The 27,485-nt window shown below is 34.8% G+C and overlaps 1 protein-coding gene across 26 annotated transcripts in view; it reads left to right on the top strand.

Moving 5' to 3' along the window:
* The window catches only part of FOXP2 (forkhead box P2), a 536,717-nt gene that overhangs the window by 67,540 nt on the left and 441,692 nt on the right, over positions 1-27,485 (top strand). For 2 of the 26 annotated variants that reach the window (XM_055084888.1, XM_055084873.1), the window contains one exon: positions 22,064-22,113. The exons of the other annotated variants lie outside the window; for them this stretch is intronic. The gene's annotated coding sequence lies outside the window, so the exon portion shown is untranslated. The remainder of the gene's footprint in view (positions 1-22,063; positions 22,114-27,485) is intronic. 26 annotated transcript variants of the gene reach the window in all.

Below are 27,485 nucleotides of genomic sequence, written 5' to 3'. Positions count from 1 at the left end.
ATGGCCACTGAGCCTGCGCGTCCGGAGCCTGTGCTCCGCAACGGGAGATGCCACAACAGTGAGAGGCCCGCGTACAGCAAAAAAAAAAAAAAAAGAAAAAAAGAAAGGGAAATAAAAGGCATACAGATTGGGAAGCAAGAAATGCAGTTGTCTATTTGCAGATGACATGATTGTCTATGTAGAAAATACAAAAGAATCAACTAAGGAAAGCTCCTGGAATTAATAAACAATTATAGCAGGGTAGCAGAAAACAAGATTAATATACAGAAGTCCCTTGCTTTCCTATATGTGAACAATGAACAACTGGAATTTTGACATTAAAAATACAATACCATTGTATTAGCATCAAAAAAAGAAACAGGAATAAGTTTAACAAAATATATACAACAACAATATTAGGAAAACTACAAAATTCTGATGAAAGAAAATCAAAGATCTAAATAAATGGAGAGATAGTCCATGTTCTTGGCTAGGCATACTCAATATGGTTATGATGTCAGGTCTTATTAACTTGAAGATTATAAATTCAGCAAAATCCCAATCAAATCCCTGTAAGTTATTTTGTGAATATTGATAAACTGATGCTTAAGTTTATATGGAAAGGCAAAAGACCCAGAATAGATAACACAATATTGATGAAGAAGAACAATGTCAGAAGACTGACACTACCTGACTTCAAGACATTGTTTAAAGTTACAGTGATCAAGACAGTATGATATTGATGAAATAATAGACAGATCTTTGTAACAGAATAGAGAATCTAGAAATAGACCCACACAAGCATAGGCAACTGATCTTTGACAAAGGAGTGAAGGCAGTTCAGTTGAAAAATGACAGTGATTTCAAAAAGTGGCACTGGAACAACTAACAGGACATCCATATGCAAAAAAGAAATTTAGACACAAAATGTATACCTTTTACAAAAATGAATTAAAAATGAATCATAGAGCTAAGTGTAAAATGTAAAATTATAAAACAGCTGGAAGGTAACATAGGAGAAAATCTAGAAGTTGATTTTTTAGATAAAACACCAAAAGCACAATCCATGAAAGAAAAAATTGATAAGTTGGATAAGTTGCACTTTATTAAAATGAAAAACTTCTATTCTGAGACACTGTTAAGAAAATGAAAAGATAAGTCACAGACTGGAAAAAAATATTTGTAAAACACATATCTGATAAAGGAGTTGTATCCAAAATATACAAAGAACTCAACTAGAAGAAATGGATCTCACCAAAGAAGATATACAGATGGCAAATAAGCTTATGAAAAGATGCTTGGTATTTATTTCATAAGGGAATTGCAAATTAAAGCAACAAGATACCACTACACACCTATTAGAATGGCTAAAATTCAAAACACTGACAACACCAAATGCTGCCAAGGATGTGGAGCAGGCAGCAAGGACTGTGATTCACTGGTGGTGGAATGGATATAGCTTCTTTGGAAAATAGTTTGGCAGTTTATTATGAAGCTAATCATGCATACAATATTCACTACTATACAACCCAGCAATTGCATTCCTGGGTAGTTACCCAGATGAGTTGAAAACTTATGTCTATGAAAAATTTGCACAAGAATGTTTATATAAGCTTTATGCATAATTGCCAAGACTTGGAAGCAACCAGGATGCCCTTCAATAGATAAATGGACAAACTGTGATACAGTTATACAATTGACTGTTATTCAGTTGTTGAAAAGAAATGACCTATTAAGTCACAAAAAGACATGGAGGAACCTTAAATGAATATCATTGAGTGAATGAAGTCATTTGAAAAGGCTACATCCTGTGATTCCAACTATATGACATTCTGGAAAAGGCAAAACTATGGAGACAGTAAAAAGCTCAGTGGTTGCCAGGGGTTGAGGAGAGGGAAGGACGAATAGGCAGAGCACAGGGGATCTTTAGGGTGGTGAAACTATTCTGTATGGTACTTTAATAATGGATACATAGCATTATGTATTTGCCAGCTGTACAACTGTAGAACTATACAACACAAACAATAAACCTTAATGTGAACTCTAGACTTTAATTCATAACTATGTTTTGGTTTTTTTTTGTGTGTGTGTGGTACGCGCGCCTCTCACTGCTGCGCCCTCTCCCGCTGCGGAGCACAGGCTCCGGACGCGCAGGCTCAGCGGCCATGGCTCACGGGCCCAGCCGCTGTGCAGCGTGTGGGATCTTCCCGGACCGGGGCACGAACCCGTGTCCCCTGCATCGGCAGGCGGACTCTCAACCACTGCGCCACCAGGGAAGCCCCCATAACTATGTTTTAATATGGTTCATCAGTTGTAGCAAATGTACCACAGTAATCAAAATGTTAATAACAGTAGAAACTTTATGTCTATTGGGAATGGGGTAGAAGATATATATGGGGACTCTGTACATCCTGTTCAATTTTCCTGTAAAAGTAAAACTGCTCTAAAAAATTAAGGCTTTATTTTAGATATGTTTCTGCATGTCTAATATAACTGAAAAAAAGACTTAAAAAAGCAATCTCAACGATTCTGTTAAGTAGAGTTCTGAGAAAAGGTGAGGTAATTACATATTTGATCTGTCTACTCTGAATATTCAAAGTTTTTTTAAAAAGATAGGGTCTTAAAATAAATATTTTGTGATATTATAAAGTAGTGTGTTTTACTTGGAGAAAGTGCTAATATCCATAGAGGGGAACCTCTATGCTTGCATATATTTAGTAACTTTTAATGACAATTTATTTATGTAGTATAAACTTGTCTTAAGATAGAGATTTCAATTTTGAATTTAAATATGGATTTTTTTTTTACAATATAACCAAAACCCATTCAATAGTAATGAACTACTGATCTTTACTGAGTTGTTTGTAGCTTCTTTCCTTAAATTTTAATGCATTTTATGCAATGGTCCATCATCCTCAGACACGCTTGCTTTTACACAAGTGGGACTTTAATATGTTAATGTTATTATTAGTATATTGTAAAAGAAATGAAAAACAAATGCACTTTTGTATTCTTTGTTTGAATAGAAATTTTCAAATATAGTTTTAGTTTAAGAAGTACCAAATATAGTTTTCTTTCTAGTCTCTTTAAAATTTTTCTTGCTTTTCTTTTTTCTCCCTCCGATCCTCTTTCTCCTCCTTATTTTCTTTTTTCTTTCTCAGTATAGTCTACTGTCTAATTTTCCAAGGAGTGAATATGATCTTATTTAACTGGTTGACATGAACAGAAATCAGGAATTTATTATTCATTAAAATGAAATTTAAAAATCCCCCTTTTCTTCAGACTCTGGATATAGCTAGGCTCAACACAAATGTCTATGGAGAATGCATCTGTTGCTATTGCATTTTTTTTGTTTCTCTGAAAACTTGGCATTTGTAAAATATCTATGATTTTGATTTGTCTTGGCCAAAACCCAGATTACCAGGGAATTACATTTTGAACATATTCAACTAAGAATTATCTTTGTAGCAACTTTTCCTTTGCCATATTGAAATTTTGGGAATAAAATCAGATTTTGTTTTAAAAACCAGCTATGTTTCTTCATAGTGCCAAAATGAATTTTTTTCTATGTTAAAGTGATACAAAGCAATACTTACAATCGACCTAAAACTTATTTTAAGCATACTGTGGAGGAAAGAGGCTCATTTTTGCATTTAACAAACCTGGGTTTGCTCTGCCACGTATTTTTTTTATATTGATCTTGGGTAAGTTTTGCATGTGCAAAAAATAATAATAACTTTCTTATAGGGTTTTGTGAAGATTAAAAGATCAAACTTAAAAATACCTGGCACAGAGTAGGCACTTAATGGTAGTAGTCTCTCTTGCCCTTCCTATGTATGTAGAAATGTGTGTGTACACATAAGTAAGTGTGTATATGTTTGCATATATGTATGTGTTTATATATACATGTATGTGTATTTATCTCTGTGTTTCTGTCTTTTTCTCTCTCTACCCATTTATGTGTCTCTATTTATTCCCTATACCTCTTCGATTTTAAGACAAGACAGTAAAGACAAAACTTCTTATTAAACACAAAATGGATGGTAACCTCCAAATCCATTTGAAGGACCAGTTAGCTAACCACTGAGTCCACTTCCAAGTTAATGATGCAAAGTGATATCTCGGAAAAGGGACTGAGTATTCCTGGGATGAATAACTCTTTTTAGTGGGTATATCGATGATCTAGTTTTGTGGAGTTAACGATTCTACCCATGCAACCATTATTACTTAAATACTTCATTTTGATTATAGCCCAGTGGAATGCATAAAGGAGCAACAAAGTTGCCTTGGGTTTTTAAAGAATTAGTTTGAAGGTATATTTTTTCCTAAAGACCCTTTCTGCTGAACTCTCTCAAATGTTGAATGATTTTATTATTGTACAGCTTAAAAGGCCCAAATTATCTTTTTGCAAATAAGAGTGTACTGTTTTTCTATATATAGAGTGTATTTTAGTAAATATTTTACCTAAAATAAACACCCATCAGCCATCTCAGATACTTAAGCTATATATAAAAGCATTGTTAATCAGCTGATCTGGCAAATGGTTAAGAATGTTTTTCACTAAAGATTATTTTAAAGATTCTCTTCGCTCTGGAATCCAAAGTGATAGCTTTCTTTAAGATCTTTATTTAAAAATATTGTAGATATACAGAAGATAACACAATAGGCACTCACATATTCAGATTCGACATACATGAATATTTTGTTGTATTCAGATCTCTCTCTTTTTAAGAAATACAATACCACGAATATAGCAAAAGCTGTGTGCTCTCGTCCTGTTCCTTTTTCTCTCTCTAGAGATATTTACTATACTGAAGTTGGTTTTTATCTGTCTTCTCACACTTTTTGTGTGATTTTAAAATTTATGTGAGTGACATCATATTAAATCTGGCCTTCTGAAAAATTTTTGCTTGCAAAAATTATGTTTAGGGGATTTATCCATGGTGATACACACAGGTCTGATTTCTTAGGTTGTTTTTTTTTAAGTAAACTTTTATTAAGTATATATTGTGCATTTATGAGTTTTGCAGTTGTATACTGAAAACTGCTAAAATTATATTTGTACATCTTGATGGATTTTCACAGAATGAGCACATCTGTGTAATCAGTACCCAGCTCAAGAAGTAGCACGCTACCAGTGCTTCAGAAGCCTTCCCACCCTTTTTCCACCTTTTAGTTACTATCTCTCCCCACGCTCCCCACTGGGGAAACCATATTCTGACCTCTAACAACATAGATTAGTTTTGTGTTTTTGAACTTTATATAAATGGACTCATTTAGTACATAGTCTTTTGTGTGTATCTGGCTTCTGTTTCTTACTATTAGGTTTACATGCTTCCTCCATGTTATTGTGTGTAGTTAAATGTCTATCGTGAGTGCTAGCTAGTATTCCATTACATGAATATACCACTGTTTATTTCCATTCGGTTTGGGGACATTTGTGTTGTTTTCTTGTTTTGACTATTAGGCATAGTACTACTCTGAAGATTCTTGTACATTTCCGTTACATATTATGCATATCTGTATAGCTAGGAGGAGAAATTTTGTATGATAAGATATCTACATCATTGTATCAACTTAGTGTCTGTATCCTAGCTTATCTGTAGTTAGTGTCAGTGTCAACGTTAGTGGACATTGCCAAGCAGTCTTCTAAAGTGGTTTTCCCAGTTTACCGTCCCACCATCAGTGCATGTGTGTTCGTGTTGCTCCACATCTTTCCAAAACTGAAATTGTCTTTTTTCATTTTTGCCATTGTTGTGGGTAATAATTAGGTTTTAATTGCTTTATAACATTCCATGGTTTGAATAAAGCATAGTTATTTTAAAATTCCTTCCTCAGTAAATGAACAATTTGGCTGTTTTCCATTTTTTACTATTCCACACACTAATACAGTGAGCATATCTGTGTGTATCTTTTTGTGTGCATGTTTGAGAGTTTTTCTAAAGTTATAACTTGTAGTAGAATGTCTGAGTTTTAGAATACTACATCTTTATTTTTATAATATCTTGCTAAATGTCTCTCTAATGGGGTTATATCACAAAGTGGCAATTTTTGTTTTATTATAAATAATACTCATCAAGTGCAGAGTATAAATGTTGCTTTTTTAAGGGCATTATATAAAGCTTAGTACCAGATGATTTTGGGAAAATTTAGTGGGGAGAGATGAAACAGCCTGCACAGCTCCTGGCATATAGATTATGTAAAGCTTCCATTATTATTGTTTTCACTGTTGGATTACTCATCATTATATTGCTGTACAATGCTTATTCTAAACTCCTTACAATTCATGTGAATTCTCCCACGATCCATTTAAGGTAGCTTCTTCCAATCTTTGAAATTTCTTTCTTTACTAAAGTCTGTTTTTCCCTGCATAAAAGAGTCATTGCATATATTTGATCTTGATTTTTGATCACCCAGGGACATTATATACTGAGATAGTTTGGAAAGTTTATATGATTTGATTAATAGACTTATACCTTCGTGACATTCTTATTGGAGATTTGATCCTAAGCAAAATGGTGAAGTGGAGCCAACATTTGCTTTGCCAGCTCCCACTGAGTTTTATGAAAATGGCATGTACTTTTATTTTATAGTTTTTAGTCAGTAATACGAAGATATTTATCTTTTCTGTTCGACGTAAGAATAGTTAGTGTTGGTAGGATGACCAAAGCAAAACTTTTAATCTCAATTCTTAGGTTAGACGCTATCAGTGAGGTGGGTCAGCATTTGTCTCAAAGAAGGAATGTAATTAGTTTGTTACCATTACTTTAAAAAATAATTTCCATTTCTCTCATTGCCCTTCCCCTCTGCCAGGATACTTTCCCCACCACCCCCAGGAAGTTTTTTTTTTTTTTTTAACGTCTTTATTGGAGTATAATTGCTTTACAATGGTGTGTTAGTGTCTGCTTTATAACAGAGTGAATCAGCTATACATATACATATATCCCCATATCTCCTCTCTCTTGTGTCTCCCACTTTTATCCAAAGAGCCACATGTTTAGAAGTGCAGTAGATTCCTAGGTTTCTCTAGGCTGGGCATCAGTCCAAGATTCTTCAGAGTTCCCTCAGGTTGCCCTGCATATACAATGGAATATTACTCAGCCATAAAAAGAAACAAAATTGAGTTATTTGTAGTGAGGTGGATGGACCTTGAGTCTGTCATACAGAGTGAAGTAAGTCAGAAACAGGATCCTTAATTAGTCTTGATCTAGTCAACCCCTAGTTTCTCTCTTCAGATGAGAAATGCATGTTGCTACACAGAATCTGTTTCAGTCACTCTCACTCCTTCTTCATTGTGGGTATCTCTCCACCGAGTGTGTTTTGAAATAGCAAACCAAATATCAACGCAAAATTTCAGGTTGATTTTTCAGAGCAAACTTGTACCAGTAAATTTTAACTGAGTCCTCAATTATTGCCAACTTCTTAATTTTTCAAAATCCTTTACACTTAACTGGTTCTTAGAAGCCTTGTGCAAAAGACAATTTTGGCTTTGTTGTGCAGTTTTAAAATAGCATTTCTATTGTGTTCCTGTTTTCTTATGGTTAAAGTGATCTGAGATTTAATTTGTTTTTATTATTTTAAATCTAGTTATATTTGGATCTATATAGATCATGATTTGAGGTGGTATAATTTTTCAATAGTTTCATTATAGAGATGAATGCTAATGGATATGACGTTTATATGCAAATACTGAAAATAATAATTTTTGTTTTCCACTAGATTTTAAGAATCAGTGTCATAAGGTACCATCCTATTTCCCACTCTTATCCTTTCCATACAGTGTTGTATAATCTCCTTTATGCCTCATTCAACCCTGTGCCCCCACTGCCCAGAATAGTACTGGTACACATCCACATTTAATACGTATTTGGTGAATGAATTTATTTTGATGTTCTCTCTCAGAAAAGGACATTGCCTCTTTATGCTGTGATACAAGGTGAATGTTAGTCGTTTGCCTTGAAGTGTAATCCTTTGGAATACCATGTTGAAATGAAATGAATATGAATTATAATGGCTGAGCAGTTAACATCCTGATGTGTAGCAGGAGTTACACACCAGAAAAAATTCTCAAAACTGATGACAATGACCCTACTGTAATACAGCTTAGTTTTTTTGTTTGCTCTTTTTTTTTTTTTAACTTGGAGGAACTATATTTGGCTTAATTAATAAGATCATTTTCTTCAAGCACAACCTTTGAGTTAAAAAAAAAAAAAGAGCAAACCAAAAAACTATGCTGTATTACAGTAGGTTCTTATCTACCTTAAAAAATCTACAAATGTAAATATATCTAGTTTAAGTTCACTCAGAGGGAGACAGGAACATTTTCATCAGCTTTGAGAATTTTTCCTGGGGTGTAACTCATGTGTAATTTCTCCTCTGCATTTTTTGACTCCTGGAACAGTTTCCTTTTCTACAAGATGAGGATTGAATGATTGAGTAAAGTACTGATTGATTCCTTCAACAACTTTCTTTGAGGATCTGTGTTAGACCATGTAGTGCATACAGAGATGTGTTGTCATGTCTTGTTGGGTGTCACCCCTTCAGCTATGATCTTTTTCATGGGTTCATAACTTTTTAATCTTGTATTGCCACTGTATTAGTATTTTGGAAAGGAGTGGATATAATTGCATGTGTTTAGACTGCTATGCTTAACCAGAAGTCCCTCAATGTTATTATCATTGCTAAATCTTAGGACAGTTTCCATCACTCGCCTTCTGTGAAGTCTTTAACACTGCTGACTGCTTCCTCCTTTTATCATCTTATGTTCTCGTGGCGTGTCCTTCCGCTTACTCTCCTTCCTAAGTCTCCTTTGTGAGTCTTCTTTGCCCACCTCATAAATTTAGGTCTTTTCCTGTGTTCTGTCTTTCTCCTCCCACTTTGTCTTCTCACTCTGTATGTACATTATTCTAGATGAGCTCCCTTACTTCCAAAGCTCTGACTACCACTTTTAGTGTTGGGGTTCCCACTTTTGTACCTCTGGCTCGTATTTCTCCTCTGAGTTCAAGATCTGCATTTACAACTGTCTTCTTGATATCTCTACTTAAATGTCCCACAGGAATCCATCTAAAGTAAGCTCATTGCCAGCTCCTGTCTCACGTATCAAAATAGGATAGAAAATTTGCTTCTTTTATGCTGTTTTCTGTCTTAGTGAATGGCAAGCACCATTATATACCCAGCTGCCTAAGTCAGAAATGTTGGGTCACTGATTTTGGGCCACCTGGACATCTCCCTTCTCTCATGTTCACTCTCCTACTCTCATTAATTCAACCTTCAGATATGATCAAAATGTGTTTCTTTGTCCACATCCTACTGACACTACCCTGTTTTAAAATGTTCACTTGGACCACTGCAGTGACTACCTGTTTTACTCAATTCTTTGTACCCTTTATCCCTTCTTACTCACTAGGGTGCAATTTTCATTTAAAAATAAAGATTGGATGATTTTTATTTTCTTCTTAAAATTTTGCATTTGTTTTCCCTTGAACTTAGGGTAAAATCAAAGCTAACTCTTCACAGTGATCTGTAAGTCCCTGCAAAAATCGGACCATGCCTGCTGCTCTAGCATCATCTTTCTCTACTCAACACATTTTAGACTCTTCTTTCTTGCTCCACTTACTCTGGCCTAATTTCATTAATTGATGGCTTCAAGTTCTTTTGTGCCTTGTGGCTTTTGTGCATGTTGTTCCTTCTTTAGGACTTGATAATGGATGCATGGGGCAAAAGATCATTATGATCCTAAGATTTCAAACTTAGTAATTCTATTTTCTTTTGTCATAGACTTTACCCTAGTAAATTGACATATATACAATCTAAGCATCGAAGTATAACATGCATATAAGCCCTCTCTAGCCTAACCTTCTGCAGCCTAAAATATTTCAGAACTTCATACAGTGATTCTCCAAAGATATCTTGCACTCCATGCCTCTTTGCATGTTCTGTTCTCTTTGTATGGAAAGTCCTCCACTGCTTTTGTGGTAGATGAACCCCCTACTGTCCTTCAAAACCCAGTTCAAGCACAGATTCTCTGGGAGGCTATGAGCTGTCAGAGTTGTTGATGACAGCTTCCTTTATGTCACTTGTGTATATTTTGCAGATGATGAACCTGAGACTTGGAAAAGTTAAGTAGCTTCTCCAGTTACTAAGTGACAGAGCCAGAATTTGAACCTTCACATGTCTGACTTCGAAGCATCAGTCTTTCTTTATCCTTTGCTAGACACAGTCAGTATTGAATAAGTACTTATTAAATATAGGCATCAATAAAAAGATAAAATACTGTATGAACTAATTAGCTGAAAAAGCTTTTATGGCATCAGTGAGAAGTGATTTGACTGACATAGAAAATAAAACGTTTGATAGAAAGAGAAAAGAAATCCTTATCTGTAGGATGGTTCAACTTTTCAGCCAGTTTACTTCAGCCTTGTTTGTAACAACCTGAGATGTCTCTGGTTCTCAAAAAAGGAATGAGGTTGAACTTCATTTAAATAGGCCATGAAATGAACAAATTCCTTTAAATTAATAGTGGCAAATATATATCATGTTTATTTTTTCTTAAACTTTTATTGCTTTATGCATGTGTCTTGCTCCCTTAACTTGATTGTTAGCTTCTTTTGAACAAAAACATGCCTTATCTTTTCTTAGCATCTCCTATAATGGTTGGTTCTACTTGATAATTATTTTTTTTGTGTTAAATAAATGATGGTGTCTTATCTGTTCATAACTTAATTTTATAAAACTTCAAATATTTTCCAGTAGAGTAATGCAGCTGATAATTAGTTTATACATACCAATAGTTGGAAGCATTAATGTACATGAAAAATGGAACTAACTCTTCAGTACTGGGTTTAATATTATCTTTTTAAAAAGAAAAATACTCAGGTATGCATAATGTCAAGGACATACTCAATGAAGAAAAGCAGTTTGTGTTGGATCTAGGCTAGACGAATTCTCTATTCTAACATTTAACTAGTAGGTAAGTTTAAATATCTGTGCGACTCTATCTTAGGACTTATTTTGCCTTTTACTTTTCATTTTCTTTTGAACATCAAGAGATATTCACATTTGGAAGGACATATTCTTATTAGCGCTAATGAGTTTTTTTGGTAAATGAATTGAATATAAACAACTATTGTGTTTGTCTTTTTTTTTTTTTTTTTTTTTTTTGGTAAGAAAGATTTCAAGCTGAAGATCCTAGTCATATAATTAAAAGGACTAATCCCATTCAATCCTTGAATCCATCTATAGAAATAGAATTCTTAAAACATATACACAAAAGGGAATATGGTGCCTGTTGAATTTATATTATGTTCAGTTGAACTGTTATACTTCTAAAATAAATTTAATTTTGATTACAAAAAATGATTGTTTTTCTGTGCATCTATAAATGTAGACATTATAGGCCATTGCTGGCACTAGGGAAGTTGAGGGGGGAGAAGTAACACTTGTATTATGTTAAATCAGAGAAATAATTGCACTTGGCAGTTTTTGTTTGCAGAATGCAGGAAAGGCTGAAGGCTTTGTACAGTTCAAAGAGCACATTCCACAGTTACAGCAGTTGGTTGCCTGCGGGGATTGTCAGAATTGGGGGTGGTGGTAGAGGTCTGTATCACAAAAGTCCAGGCTGTTGGGCTGTGTTTGTTTTTAAAAAAATATTTGCGCCTTTTTGAAAAGTTGTTTGGAAATTATCCTCGTATCATTTAAGTATATTTTACATATAGCACTTTTGCATCCAGTTTTAATCTGTACAGTAATCAGATGACATTCTTGTTTAGCCTTTACTGCCTCTTGTTCTTTAATCATTTGTTTTCAGATTCAGGTTTACGTGTTCGAATGTGGAAGCATAGAACTGTTGACTATTAAACTGTCAAACTTTGTAGAAAATATAAATAAATTATATTTCACACTCATATATTCAACCATCATTTATACAGTTAGCATATTAAGCAATTTCAACAAGTTAAGACTCTTAAGAATGCCTTCTTTAACTGAAAATATGCCAAAGGCTAGCATTATCAGCTGGCATGTCAAGACTTGTGCTGAATTAACACTTGTATCATTTCCCTACAGAATATACAAGTTATAGTTTCTACAGTTAAGTGAAATAATATAGCTGTAAGTTCTCTGAAAACTGTAAATTGTAGCATAGATATAAATTAGCATTATTACATTTCTTGAACTGTTTTACATGATATTATTTGTGTACTTTACATTATTTATTTCAAGTTTTGGCAAATTGTATCAGCATAATTTTGTTGGCTATATTATTAGATTTTTAAAAACCACTAATTAGTGATACTCTGTTATAATTTTTGGTTTTAGGAAAAGTCTGCAAAGCCTTATCTTGACCTAGTGTTAAATTCATAAGAATTTGGGATAAAGTGTTTTGTTGCATCCAGGTGTGTTCTATCCAGCCTGTCATACTCAATTGCCAGAGGTTTAGTAGTGTAGTACAAAACAAGAGAAACATTAAAATTGGAATTAGCTGTTGAACATATTTCTGTGTCCATTGTAATAAGAACTTCTTTATTTTTGCGTTTTATGATTTGTTACTTTCAGGCTAAGAAATGCTTAAAACATACAGAAACATACATAAACCAATTTAGCAGAATCCATGCACCCACCATTCAGATTTCATAAATGTTGCTATTTTGCCATTTTAATATTAGGTCTCTTTATTAAGAAATCTTAAAAGATCAAAGCCTTCCTTTTTAGTCTTGAAATGCTCATTTCTGAACTGGTTATTTGACAGCAACATCCTAAGGCTCTTAACTGATATTTCTTTCTGATTTTAATATTGGTTATTGTACTACTGGTTAATGTAGCTTCCTCAGAAAGGCTGCAACTCCTGAGCAGTGTGACTTAAAGAAGACCCAGTGGCCCTTCTGTCCCAGAATTTCAGCTTTCCTTCTCATTATTTCTATAAGATCTGAAATTATTTTATTTTCCAATTTTTAGCTATAGGACATTGGGGACCATTATTAAACGTAAATGCTTTATGGAAGGACTAACACATTAAGCCATTATTAGCCATTATCCTCATCACTCAGACGCTGGTCTGATGGAACTGGATTCCAAGAATAGGGTGACTAGGAGGAAGGAGGTGCTTCGGGTTAGGTTTGCCTTTAGCGTTTCCTAGATGTGTAGAAATAAGAAGTTCCAAATGAAACGCAGCAAAGAATCATATAATGTATCACAGCATTCTTCACTGGGGCTAGGTCGGAAAAGAGAAACAAAAACAACATTATATGAGGTCCCTGCCTTTTGGCAAAATGAAATGTTTACTATATGTATAAAACTGCTAAGGGAAGTTGCTTTTCAGTTTGCCACATACACTCATATACTTTCACAAGCAGAGGTTATTAAACACATTTTGCCAATGAGAATATTGAGTATCAAGGGAGTTAAGTAATTTTCTAAAATGTCACTTCTAGGAGGTTAAAAATCTAGACGTTCTGCCATTAAGTTTATCTTTTGACTATACCCTAATACTTCATATGATTCATTGCTTTCGTTACCAAAATTACTTCCTCCACCTTTAAGCTTATCTAAAGCGTACCAAATTTTTTAAAGAAACAGTTCACATCTTATACTTGCCCTAAAACATTCCCCACAAATTCAGAGCTCTCCTTTTGCTGACTACTTAGTGCTGGTGATACTAAAGTAAGTACATATTTTTATGGTCTCCCATATTCCACTAATGATATATACATATGTGTGCTTGTTATACTTATAAACTGTTTTATTGGTGCCTTAAGATCTGGGCCTTGGCTTATACATTTTTGGGGTTCCAATTATTGCCAACCCAATACTGAGCACTTAGTAGATGCTCAGTAATCCCTCACTCTGGATTTAGTCCAGGCCTCCATTCCCAGTACTAAAAATTACCAGCTGTGTGGTATTGGGCAAATTACTTAATATCTCTGAGCTTTAATTTTCTCATTTGTAAAAAAGGGGATAACAATAAAGCCTCTACCTCAAAGGGTTGTTATGAGAATTAAACCAGACATTGCACTACGAAGCACTTTGCTTAGTACCTGGAACATAGTAAGTGCTCAATAAATGCTAGCTCTTGTCATCAGTGCTTATCATTATAATCAATCAATGCTCACAGAGTGAAGGATTGCCTATAGGACAACTTCTATTAGAAAAATTCTCCAATATAAACTTTTTGGTTCTATATGAGAGAAAATGTCCTTTGAATACACAAATATAGAGGAGTTTGATTAAAAAGAAAACAGACGCACATTTTTATCCATGCTCAAAAATTTGGACCTACGTAATAAGCAAAGAATCCAAAAATGCTAATTTTTTCTTGGAGTCATCCATTCCTGTCCACATCCACTGCCATTGCCTTCTAACTCTACTTTCACTTATGTTCACTAGCAGGTATTCTTCACCCTGGGTTCTTTGCCTCCAAGGGTCCCTGATAGAAATAAATTTCAATATAATTAGTTTCCTTTGTAACTATATGTATTCTATTTTATGCTTCTATAAGTATTATTCTGAGGAGGGATTTATAGGCTTCAGGAGACTGACGGAAGCTCTCATGGTGCCCCAAACAGCTAAGAATCCCCATGAGAAATCTCATTTCTTTTCTACAGAGTACAGTGATGGTGCTGTACTGAGAATGTTAATTGGGTCATGTCACTTCTCGGAGTTAAAGCCTTTACGTGTACTTGGCATAAAATGTAAACTTCTTACCTTGACTTTGAAAGGCTCTCGGTAGCAGCTCCTGCCTAGCTTTCCTACCTCATCTATTGCCTCCTTTTCCCTTGCTCATTCTCCCTGGTGTCACTGGCTTTCTGTTAGTTCTTGCAGCCCTGCCTGACTCAGGGCATTTGCACATGCTGTTTCCACTATTTGGAATGCTCCTCTCCATGCCTGGCCTACTCCTGCTTATCCTTTGGGTCTCAGTTTAAATGGTGCCTTCTCTGGGAGCTTTTGCTGACCTTCCTCTCTAAAATAACTCCCCATTTCTCTATGCTTTTGTCTTTTCCACAGCTCATTTCATCTACTTCGTTACTGGTAACACATAAATACATTTGTTTAATGTCTGTTTTCATATTAACTTGTGAATTCTATGAGGGCCTAGAATGTTTGTCTTAGTCAGGCTGTCATTTAGGGTAGGGCCTGACCCTTTATAGATCAGTAAGTATCTATTGAATGAATGAATGAATGAATGAATTGGGGGTGCATGACTGGTCTGCTGTTTGGAATATATGAATTCATTTGTTTATTCATAAACTCATTTACTAGACAATGAAAAATGAGAGACCAGCTATTGCATTTAAATTCTGAATAGCTTTCAGAGTAATTCATGAGCTACGGTTGAATGCTTTAATCTCCTCAGTTATTCAGAAATGAAATGTAATAGTTCATTATATGACAAGGGGAACCACCCAGAAAATCAGAATTCAAAAAGTGTGCTTAACTTCCTTTCATATGTTACACCTTCCATCTGCCATACCTCAAGTGTATACCTAATTAACTCTATTTCATGATAACTTTGTCTTATGATTGATTCACTTGATTACCATACACCAAAATTGTGTGTGCATCCATTGAAACTGCTTTTCTGTCATATATAACATTTACTTTTAAAAATATTTTATCATTTGTATAAAAAGTTATATCTCAAAATTATGATAATGAAATACTTTTTATCCTGTTACAGAGTAAGGCAATTGCCTTTTATTATTATTCTCTAAATTAAAGTATGTTTATTGAGCTGATTCTTCATAAAAATGGAAGATACATCTCAGTGATGCATAGGTTTAAACAGTAACCCTTTTATATTATATGTGGAAATAAATCCCGCGAAGGTATAATCTCTCCCACCTCTTTTTTGAGGGAAACGTATTCAGTAGCGTTGGAGAAAGGCTTGTGTACAGTGTTTTCTTTCTCCAACTAGGTCAGGTATAACCTGAGAATATTTTTCTTATTATCCTAAATACCAGTATCATCTTATTCTACATGACCTTGTTATCTATAAAAATGAAGAAAATCATAAAATTTAGTTTATACTTTGATCATTATTTAGAGGACTTTTGTGGGCCAAAAAGTAGGTAATTTTCTTCTTGAAGAAAAAGTGATTGTTTTTGACTGCACTACTTTTTATCCTTTAATTCTTTAGAGCTCACTAAATGATTGAAGATCTTCTTTTTCCTTATTTCGCTTGTGGCTCAACATAATTGATTGCTTGTCCTTTTCTTGAGTCTTTGTAGAGAAATTCACGCAGATAAATGTATGTTTATAAATGCATATTTATTGAGGAAATTTTGCTTTAGGTCAGTTAAGATATAACAGGAAGGAAAAAGAAGGCCTATGTGCTCATTTGATACACCCCCTATTCCTTTTAGGTCCCTGAGAACACAAGGGCATTGTTAGTATGCTGTTACTAAATGTTAAGTGCCATCTCCTACTACTATTTCTCTCCTCATCATTTAATGCACCGAAGTTATGTCTGATCCCAATTTTTAATATTTTTATGTCTTATTGATTTCCCTCCTCCCTCCCTTCTACCTCTTCCTCCTTGCCTTCCTCTGCTCCTCTTCCCCCCTCCATTCCTATCCTTCTTCCAAAAAATATGTAAAAGCAATGCATTTGATATTAGAAAATATAAGAAAACGAGCAAATCAATCAATGTAAAAAGAAAAATTGGTGTTAGATAGTAAACTGAGTTTCTGCATGGGAATGAGGAGGGGTTGTTGCCTGGCTCTGTGGAATAGGGGAGGGGAAGCAGGAGAGTCTGATTCCTTCTTAAATGTCTTCAGTCTTATTCCAGAGGTGCCTCATGCTACCAAGTTTGGGGCTTCTGCTATGGATCAAGTAGCTTCTTGGTTTGTCCCCAGTGTTAGCCAAGGATTCAGTTTTTTGAGGTTTGTTTAATCAACTATAACTCATGTGTTAGCTTGCCAGCTTCCAGAATTTTGTTGCTATTGCCTTCTGTCTTGAACTTTCTACCCTTGTAGGTTTATTTCTTTATTGAACAGCCTTTAGCTGTCATGTTTGTATGGTTTATTATGGAGGGAGAAGGGAGGTGGTCCATTCTGTTTTGAACCGGAAGGTCTCATTTCATGTTCAACAAAGATATGTGAGGAATCTGGTTACACATGGAAGGAGAGAAAGAAATACTCTTAAATAATTTTAAAATCCTGAGAGAAACCATGCCTTGTGGCCCAATAAAAGTGTTTAACTTCACCCATGCCTAAAAGTATTTAACTTCACCCGTGCCCTAGAGTGTGATTTGGGGTGAGCATGGGGATTAAAAACTGAGCTTTGGGCTTCCCTGGTGGCGCAGTTGTTGAGAGTCCGCCTGCCGGTGCAGGGGACACGGGTGCGTGCCCCGGTCTGGAAGGATCCCACATGCCGCGGAGCGCCTGGGCCCGTGAGCCATGGCCGCTGAGCCTGCGCGTCCGGAGCCTGTGCTCCGCAACGGGAGAGGCCACAGCAGTGAGAGGCCTGCATACCGCAAAAAAACAAAAAACAAAAACTGAGCTTTAACTACAAGCACATATGCAGCCGAACAGTTAAGCTCAAATTCTTAGAGGGCATATGGTGTCAATCCACCCAAATTTCCATTGAAGTTTTGTGAACATATAGCCTGATTTATTAACTTCTTTTTTTAATAGACTTTATTTTTTAGAGAATTCTTAGATTTACAGAAAAAAAGAACAATAAGTACAGAGAGTTAACCCCCATCCTCAAAGTAATTTCCCTTATTATTAACATCTTACATTAGTGTGGTTCATTTGATACAGTTGATGAACCAAACTTGATACTTTATTATTAACTAAATTGAAGAGTTTACATTAGGGCTCGTTTTTTGTGTTGTACAGGTCTATGGGTTTTGACAAATACATTATGTCATGTATCCACCATTACAGTATCATAAAGAATAATATCACTGCCCTAAGAAATCCCATGTTCTACCTATTCATTGCTCTCCTCCTCCTTCCCCTTCAAACCTCTGGCAAGAACTTATCTTTTTACTGTCTATAGTTTTACCTTTTCCAGAGCATCATGTAGTTGAAACCTCCATGTCTTTTCATGGTTTGATATGGTAGCTCATTTCTTTTTATTGTTGAATAACCTTCTCTTACATGGATTTATCACAGTTTGTTTATTCATTGACCTATTGAAGGACATATTGGTTGCTTCCTAGTTTTGGCAATTGTAAGTAAAGCTGCTATAAACATTCATATGCAGGTTTTCGTGTGGACATAGTTTTCAGCTCATTTGGTGAAATCTAGAGCATAATTTCTGGGTTTTGTGATAAAACTATATTTAGCTTTGTAATAAACTACCAAACTGTCTTCCAAAGTGGCTGTAGATTAACTTGTTTTTATATTTTGGAAATAATCTAGATTGTTTTACAGAGCAATGTACATGACAGTAAATAGTAATTTGTATTTCACTTGTCATTGTTTACACAAGTAAAAATTCATTATAAAGGTTTTATGATTTCAGTAGTTACTGCTACGTTACTATTTGATGTTGCATTGACCCTAACATTGCCAGAAGAGAGATTCTAATTAGAAGAAGGTGCTGTATAAATTTAAGGTAATCACATCAGCATACTTTATTTTCCACATACTGAAAATATTCTCTACCCCTTAATAGACATAAACATACATAAGAAGAGAACTATGGACTGCGTTGGAGTGATGGTGTTTTATTTGCTTTATACTTCGTTTACTCATTCAGTAAACATTCATTGAGCACCTATGGTCCCTAATCTTAAAGAGGCCTAAAGAATTATAAACATGTTTTTACCTAAAAGCATGTCCTGCAGGAAATTGGAACATATCTAGTCTCCCTCACCCTTACCTATTAAATACTAGCTGTTCCCATCAATTATTATGACAACTTAAAATACCCCCTCAAATAATTTTTGAAACTCTCAGTGGCACTACTGTTGCTGGGAACGATTGATTATTTAAAAGTGAGTCTATTTGTAATTCAGTTTGTCATTTATGATACATTTTATTTCACTGTAAAATAAGTTAGTGATTTCAGAATCAGAGTCAATGATGGATTGTATGTAAAGTCACAACATTTAGTCAGCTAAGGACATCAGAAATAAGGTGAGAGTGGCTTCAATATGTAAATTAGAAAATTGTGAGATGTAGTGTGGGGCAGAGAAGGTAAGTTCCTTATGCAACCCCACAGAGCCTGCTGGTGGCAGCACACTTTTTACTAACCCATGCTGCATCCCTGTACGTTGGAAATACTGTTCTAAATCTCCTGTGCCTAAAGACTGATTTTTTTCTGTTTATCAGTAACGGAGCCAAGAAGATGAAAAAAAAAAAAAAAGAAAGCCCATTAACATTGTATCTGTCCTATACTGTGTTTAAAATTAATTTACAACTGCTTTTATTTTACTTTCTTTTTTTCTCTCTTCTTTTCATTACTTCAAGTATCTTTTCTTTAGCACTTGCTGTCCCTTTGTCATTACTGCATGTCTTTTCTTTTTACTGGCTTCTTAAATCCTGCTGCATTGCTTTTTGCTTTTCCTTCTTTAATCTTTTCTCTTCTGTTTAATTTTTAAATCCTTTGCCCTTTATCTTTCTTTTGGTCTTTTTAGCTGCTCTCCCTTCCTTTGATTTCCTCTTAAACGTTACTTCTTCTTAACATTGTGCTATTTCATTGATTTTTTCCTTTTGTTTTATCTTTTTAATTTTACGTTTTCCTTTGTATATAAGGAAAACCTACTCTGCCTACACATATTGAATTAAAGAGAGAGAATACTACTAAATCCTCCATACTACATGGAAAAAAAACCAACAACAGTGCTTTTTCAGCCTTATTGTGTGGATACTGAAAGATTTATATGACACATTTTCTCCTCTTTTCTTTTCTTCTTTTTTTTTTTGAATTAAAGCCCAAATAATTGATGTGCTGATATATAGCAAATTCGGTTATTTTCCATTTTTCTAATACCCTAAATTTAACTGTATACAAAATATACTTTTGAGACATAAACATTTGTTTGTAGCTAGACTACAAGTAATTTTGCCTTTCATTAAATCTTTGGGATTAGATGGAATACATTTATAATACTATTATGAGTGCAGATCAAGGGTATAATAAAAAAATAAGAGATTATAATGACATTGTTATCCTTTCACAAAATTTCTTTATCTGTTCAAACAGTTTATACATTTGGTTTAATATATGTTAATTCTTAAATATTAATTTCATAACTTATTTTCTTGGGACTTAAGAAAGATCCATAGCAAATATATTAACCAAACTCTACTAAACTGAGTTGGTTGTTGGTTTATGAGTCTGTCCTTAGGCATTCTAAGAAATAAAACTGTGCGGTAGAGCTCTAGATACTCACTTTTCACAGAGGGAGAGGAGCAGATAAGTATTCTAAGGAAAAGCAGAAGTGCATGAAATCTTGGGTGTAGCATTTCTGCTTCAAGCAAGAACTATCTTGAGGGACATTCTGTAGTTGAAGAAAGAGAGACCAAGAGAAATCAAGTGACTTGCCTTAGTTCACACAGAAAATGGCAGCTGGGAATTGAGTTCACATATACTTTATTGATCATCTTGCTTCACATTTATCTTATATATCTATACATTCTGTTGATTACAATTCTGACCCATACTCAAGCTTCATTTTACTTGTAGTTCATTCAGTAGACATAGCATTCTCAAGCATCTTTTCATTGCTGCTTATGATAGATTTTTATCTATATAATATTTATATAAATATATAAATTTTTCATTTATATATATTTATAAGTTATATATATTATTTATTAGATATCAATATTTAAATTTTAATTATTTAAACAATAATTTTTGTTTAAAATATCATTATTGATATTTTAAACAATAATTCTTTAATTCATTAATTTCATTGAACAAATATTACTGAAGCTTACTGTTGTTAAAGCTAACTACTGGAGTTGTTTTTCTGTGTCTGATGATCATTTTTTTTTTAATTTTTTTTTTTATTTTTATTTTTTTATGGTACGCGGGCCTCTCACTGTTGTGGCCCCTCCCGTTGTGGAGCACAGGCTCCGGACGCGCGGGCTCAGCGGCCATGGCCCACGCGCCCAGCCGCTCCGCGGCGTGTGGGATCCTCCCGGACCGGGGCACGAACCCGTGTCCCCTGCATCGGCAGGCGGACTCGCAACCACTGCGCCACCAGGGAAGCCCTGATGATCATTTTTAAATTATTTTGTGCTTTCTTTGAGAGTGTTGTTGCTGTATCTGTTGATTTCCCTCTGGTTAGGTTTAGACTAGTTTACATTTATCCTGCCCAGGATGAAAGGGCTTAAGTACATTAGTAATGTCCACAGGATTTTAATGATACATATCAAATATATTCAAAATAAACTATTTTCTGACAGTGTACTTTATAAATAAAAACTTGGTATTTTAACTTTATATTTTATATTAAGAAAATTTTGAAAGAATTTTTTTACTAAATATTATCTTCTTAACCTAGTTTTCTTACTGTAGATAATTAAAGGAATGAAACATACTTCTTTTCTAATATGATAATCTTAGACTATTAATTCCCCAAACCTGGTGACTATTAAAACAAACTGGAGAAATTTTTAAAACTTCCTTTTGAAACATGCCCCACTCAAGATACCCAGGGTTAAATGCTTAGAAATCCAGTTTGGTGTTCTGTGTATATGTGTGTGTTCAAAATGCACTCTTAGTGCTCTTAATAGACTGTGATTTACACCTTTTATCAACCTATATCAGTCATTTACAAAATACGGTTCAGTATCACTATCACCTGGGAACTGTTGTTAGAAATGCAGAATTTTGAGCCACAACCCGGACTTGTTGAATCACACGCTATGGGTGTGGGGTCAGCAGTATTACACTTTAGTAATCTTTGCGAGGGATTCTGATGAACCTAGAGTCTGAGTTCCACTTATTTATGTGATCTTTATCATTGATTAGTATAATTTTAGTTGTTTTTTTAAAAAAATCTTCTTAATATATAATCTTTGAATGGGTTGTAGTATTCAGTAACACTCAGAACTTGCAAGTCTATGTGTTAGCACTGGCTGCCATAGACTATGTGGCTTAAACAACAGAAATTTATTTCTTACAGGTCTGGAAGCCAGAAGTCCGAGATCAGGGTGCTAGCATGGTTGAGTTCTGGTGAGAGCTTTCTTCCTGGCTTGTCTTCTCACTGTGTCCTCACGTGGTAGAGAGAGAGATGGATCTTCTTATAGGGGTACTAGTCCCATCATTAGAGCCTCACCTTCATGGCCTTATCTAAACCTAATTACCTTTCAAAGGCCCCATTTCCAAAAACCATCACGCTGGAGGTTAGGGCTTCAACACATGAATTTTGAGAGTACACAGTTCAATCCACAGCAGTCCAATTTCCATGGATTCATTTCTTATATTAAACAAGAGGTGATGCTCAAGTATTTAAAAAGACTTCCAGAGTCTAGCCCTAATTCTTTCCCTAAGTAAGAGTGTATCTTTTTGACAGTCATTTCTTTGTTTGAAATTATAATAAAAATATAAGCTATATGTGGCATGGATTGTTGGGAAATTCAAATGTAATAGATATGTGAAAGAATGGTATATAGATTACAGCATAGTATAACTGTAATAAAGGTCATTATAATTTTTGATCAGTATTTTTTATTTCATTTGTCAGCTGCCTGTGTTTCAGCTATAGGTCCATCTAAGCAGTGAGCTGTGTGATTGTACTGATTAGAAAGAACAGGTCACTAGCAGTCATGAAGGAACACTGAATATGAAAATGATCATAGAAATAATCCAGACTATCATCTCTCTGTTACAAAAGCCCCCTCTAGAGCACCCCAACCTTGGCTTGGGAATAATGCTGAGGGTCCCTATAATAGTCAGAGTTCTCCGGAGAAACAGAACCTATAGAATGTGTGTCATATTTGTATGGAGAGAGAGAGAGAGAGAGAGAGAGAGGGAGACGGACAGAGAGAGACTGATTTTAAAGAATTGGGGGCTGGCAAGTCTGAAATCTGCAGGACAGGCTTGCAGGCTGGAGATCCTCAGAAGAGTTGATGTTGTAGTTCAAGTCCAAAGGCAGTTTGGAGGCAGAATTCCCTCTTCCTTGGGAGATCTCTCTTTTTTTTCTCTCCTAAGGCTTTCAGTAGAGTGAATTGAGGCCCACTCACATTATGGAGGGTAATCTGCTTTACTCAGATGTTAATCCCATCTAAAAATTACTTCCCCATTGACATCTAGACTGGTGTGTGACCAAATATCTGAGTACCATGGCCTAGCAAAGTTGACACAAAATTAGCCATCACAGCATCACTTAATATTTAGGGTCAGTTCTACTTTTAAAACATTATGTAATCCTTCTAATTTTGAAATGATCTGAAAATAACATAAAATAAATAGATGTACATGTAAATGAATGAATAGATAATGCTGATCAATACCATATATATCACCTTATTACTTAATAAGATTCAGTGCCCTCTCAACTTTGTGGAAACTTTAGAAATGGAACAGCTAACAGAAGTGTGTGTAGAGCACATTGATTCACTAACACAGTAATGAATCACAGAGCTCTTTGCTTGGCCTTACCTGGTAAGGTTATCACAGTGAGCAAAATACGTGAACTAAGGAAGTGTAGCTACTGTGTTGAATGTCCGAATTGAGATCCAACAAGGATTTTGGCACAGTGGTCTGAGAATAGCAAGATGAAAATTAATGGAATGAGTATAAAATCTTGTTCTAAAGTTTCAAGAAAGTTGTATAAGTATGGATGAAAATGACACTTAGAAACACACCAACTCAAAATACCACAGAAGATTATAGGAATTGGTAAAACAGATTGTACATTCAACACAGCTGTTGCCAAATATGGGGTAAAAGAGAAATTTGTCACATTATAATCTATTCTTATAAAACTTTTTTTAATCAAACAAATATTGTCATAAATAAGGCATTATAGAAGATTATGTCACTTAAATCATATTCTGCCTTATAACTAATAAGCTGAAAATTATAATAAATTTTCTTTTACTTTAGACTATGAATTTTATCCTCTAGTTAGTCCCATACACGCAAAATCAGCCCTCAATTAATCTTCGTTCCACTGACTTAAAAGTAGGCATCGCCACATAGCTTTGGGAGTAATACCGTCAAGTGATATTCACTAATGCTAAATTAACTGATAAGTAGCAGAAGTGTGAACTAGCAAACAGGTCATTGAGGGAGAGGTTTCTGATAGGGTGCTACCTGTAGAATCCCGATCAACCTGTAAAGTTTAAAGTTTTAAAGTTTTCTTAAATCCGCTTCTGTATGTCTCTGAGTTTTGATCCTGACACAGATGTAATATTTGACTTCTTGAGCAATTTATCCAAAGTTATTCTGAACCCCCTATTATGTCCACTATACTGAATGTGATTGGAGAACACACTGTAGTGAGATGTCTGACGATTTCCCATATGGTGAATAGGAATACAGGAAACACTGTAAAACAAATACACTATTTATTGAACCTAGATCTATTCTTTTGCAAAAGTGACATTTTTAGCCCACATTTCTTCTGACTTCACTTAAATTACCTTGGATTTTTCCTTCAATTTGTTTTTATAAGTCACTTTTTTCCTCTGTATTGATATAATGATTTGACCTTCCTACTTAAGATTCTTTTTCCAAATACTGACCATTTCTAAGAGGTGTCCTTCATAATTAATAGATACCCTAATTGAAGGAATTTGAAAAGAAATATAGCTACTTTGAACTGATAATTTTACTGATGTATTTTTATTTAGTTATACCTTACCTTGTTCATAAAATAATTATAGTTGTTTTCTGCAGAATGTATACAATCTACGGATTTATTTTCATTAAAGGCATTTCTGGAACCATAGACCTGATAATATAGTATAGATAATAGAGTCACTAAAAAGGTTACAACCATATTAAATTTTACTGGAATAAAAAGTGACCCATCTACTTTATCCAGCATGAAAATTCTGTAGTTAAGCAGTGGCTGAAAATTCCCTAAGTAGCGATAGTATGGAAGTAGGGCAATTAACTTGTTATAAATCTGAAACCGTACTTGATAGTACCCTAAAGCAGTAAAAAATTTGGATTCTAGTGCCTTGTAAATTCTGGGTCAATGAATTTCAAAGAATTTGGTCACAATCAAACTTTTTAGGAAATGAAACATCTTCCCTGAAAACTGTTCTCTCTCGTCTCTCTCTATGTCTTCCTCTCCTCCTTCCTTTTTCCCTTTCCTTCCTTTCATCCACCTTTCTATTTATTTTCCTTTAAGAAATATTTATTTAGTTCCTTCTTTGTGCAAGGCACTGTCCTAACATGTGCATCCTACAGGGTTATAAGACATGGATTCATCAATGCCGTTACCTGTTTCAGGTCTATTACAACCATGCAGATAATTTTTTAAAAGAGCCAGTTTATTTCATACTCACACCTAAACATTGTGCTTGAAATTTAAAAAAACCTTTTTATCTTATTGTATTTGTCACCTTTTATTGTCCCTTAATCTTTTTTTTTTTAAATTAAGACTTTAAATATTAGAGCAGTTTTAGGTTCACTGCTAAATTGAGAGGACGGTACAGAGATTTCCTGTATACTCCCTGTTGCCAAGCATTCATAGTCTCCCCATTATTGACATTCTCCACCAGAGTTAGAACAAACTGTAACATTTGTTACACTTGATGAACCTACGTTGACACATCATAATCATCCAAAGTCCATAGCTAACGTTAGGCTTCACTTTTGGTATTGTACGTTATGGGTTTGAATAAGTATATAATGACATCTATCTGTCGTTATGGTATCATACAGAGTTGTTTCATTGCCCTAAAAATCGCCTGTGTTCCTCCTGCTTACTCCCCCCCCGAACCCTTGGCAACCACTGATCTTTTTATTGTCTCCATAGTTTTGTCTTTTCCAGAATGTCACATAGTTGGAATCGTAGAGTATGTAGCCTTTTCCTTTTTTGAATTTTATTTATTTTTTTATACAGCAGGTTTTTTTTTTAACATCTTTATTGGAGTATAATTGCTTTACAATGGTGTCTTAGTTTCTGCTTTATAACAAAGTGAATCAGTTATACATATACATATGTTCCCATATCTCTTCCCTCTTGCGTCTCCCTGCCTCCCATCCTCTCTATCCCACCCCTCTAGGTGGTCACAAAGCACCGAGCTGATCTCCCTGTGCTATGTTACAATGGTGTGTTAGTTTCTGCTTTACAACAAAGTGAATCAGTTATACATATACATATGTTCCCATATCTCTTCCCTCTTGCGTCTCCCTCCCTCCCACCCTCCCTATCCCACCCCTCTAGGTGGTCACAAAGCACCAAGCTGATCTCCCTGTGCTATGCGGCTGCTTCCCACTAGCTATCTATTATACGTTTGGTAATGTATATATGTCCATGCCACTCTCTCACTTTGTCACAGCTTACATTTCCCCCTCACCATATCCTCAAGTCCATTCTCTAGTAGGTCTGTGTCTTTATTCCCCTCTTACCCATATGTTCTTCATGAACTTTTTCTTTTTTTTTTCTTAGATTCCATATATATGTGTTAGCATACGGTATTTGTTTTTCTCTTTCTGACTTTATACAGCAGGTTCTTATTAGTTATCCATTTTATACACATCAATGTATACATGTCAATCCCAATCGCCCAATTCATCCCACCACCACCCCTACCCCCTGCCACTTTCCCCCCTTGGTGTCTGTACGTTTGTTCTCTACATCTGTGTCTCAATCTCTACCCTGCAAACAGGTTCATCTGAACCATTTTCTAGGTTCCACATATATGCATTAATATACGATATTTGTTTTTCTCTTTCTGACTTACTTCACTCTGTATGACAGTCTCTATATCCATCCACGTCTCTACAAATGACCCAGTTTCGTTCCTTTTTATGGCTGAGTAATATTCCATTGTATATATATTAGGTCGCATTTGTTTATTTTTGTTTTTATTTCCATTACTCTAGGAGGTGGATCAAAAAAGATCTTGCTGTGATTTATGTCAAAGAATGTTCTTCCTCTAAGAGTTTTATAGTGTCCACTCTTACATTTAGTTCTCTAATCCATTTTGAGTTTATTTTTGTGTATGGTGTTAGGGAGTATTCTAATTTCATTCTTCTACATGTAGCTGTCCAGGTTTCCCAACACCACTTATTGAAGAGAATGTCTTTTCTCCATTGTATATCCTTGCCTCCTTTGTCATAGATTAGTTGACCATAGGTGTGTGTGTTTATCTCTGGGCTTTCTATCCTGTTCCATTGAGTTTTTTTGTTCTAGTTCTGTAAAAAAATGCCTTTGGTAGCTTGATAGGGATTGCATTGAATCTGTAGATTGTTTTGGGTAGTATAGTCATTTTCACAATATTGATACTTCCAATCCAAGAACATGGTATATCTCTCCATCTGTTGGTATCATCTTTAATTTCTTTCATCAGTGTCTTGTAGTTTTGTGCATATAGGTCTTTTGTCTCCCTATGTAGGTTTATTCCTAGGTATTTTATTCTTTT

This window comes from Physeter macrocephalus, chromosome 5, assembly GCF_002837175.3.
Source record: "Physeter macrocephalus isolate SW-GA chromosome 5, ASM283717v5, whole genome shotgun sequence".
Taxonomy (NCBI): domain Eukaryota; kingdom Metazoa; phylum Chordata; class Mammalia; order Artiodactyla; family Physeteridae; genus Physeter; species Physeter macrocephalus.
Note: the sequence above shows the minus strand (reverse complement) of the source record. Positions and strands in the feature narration are given on the sequence as shown.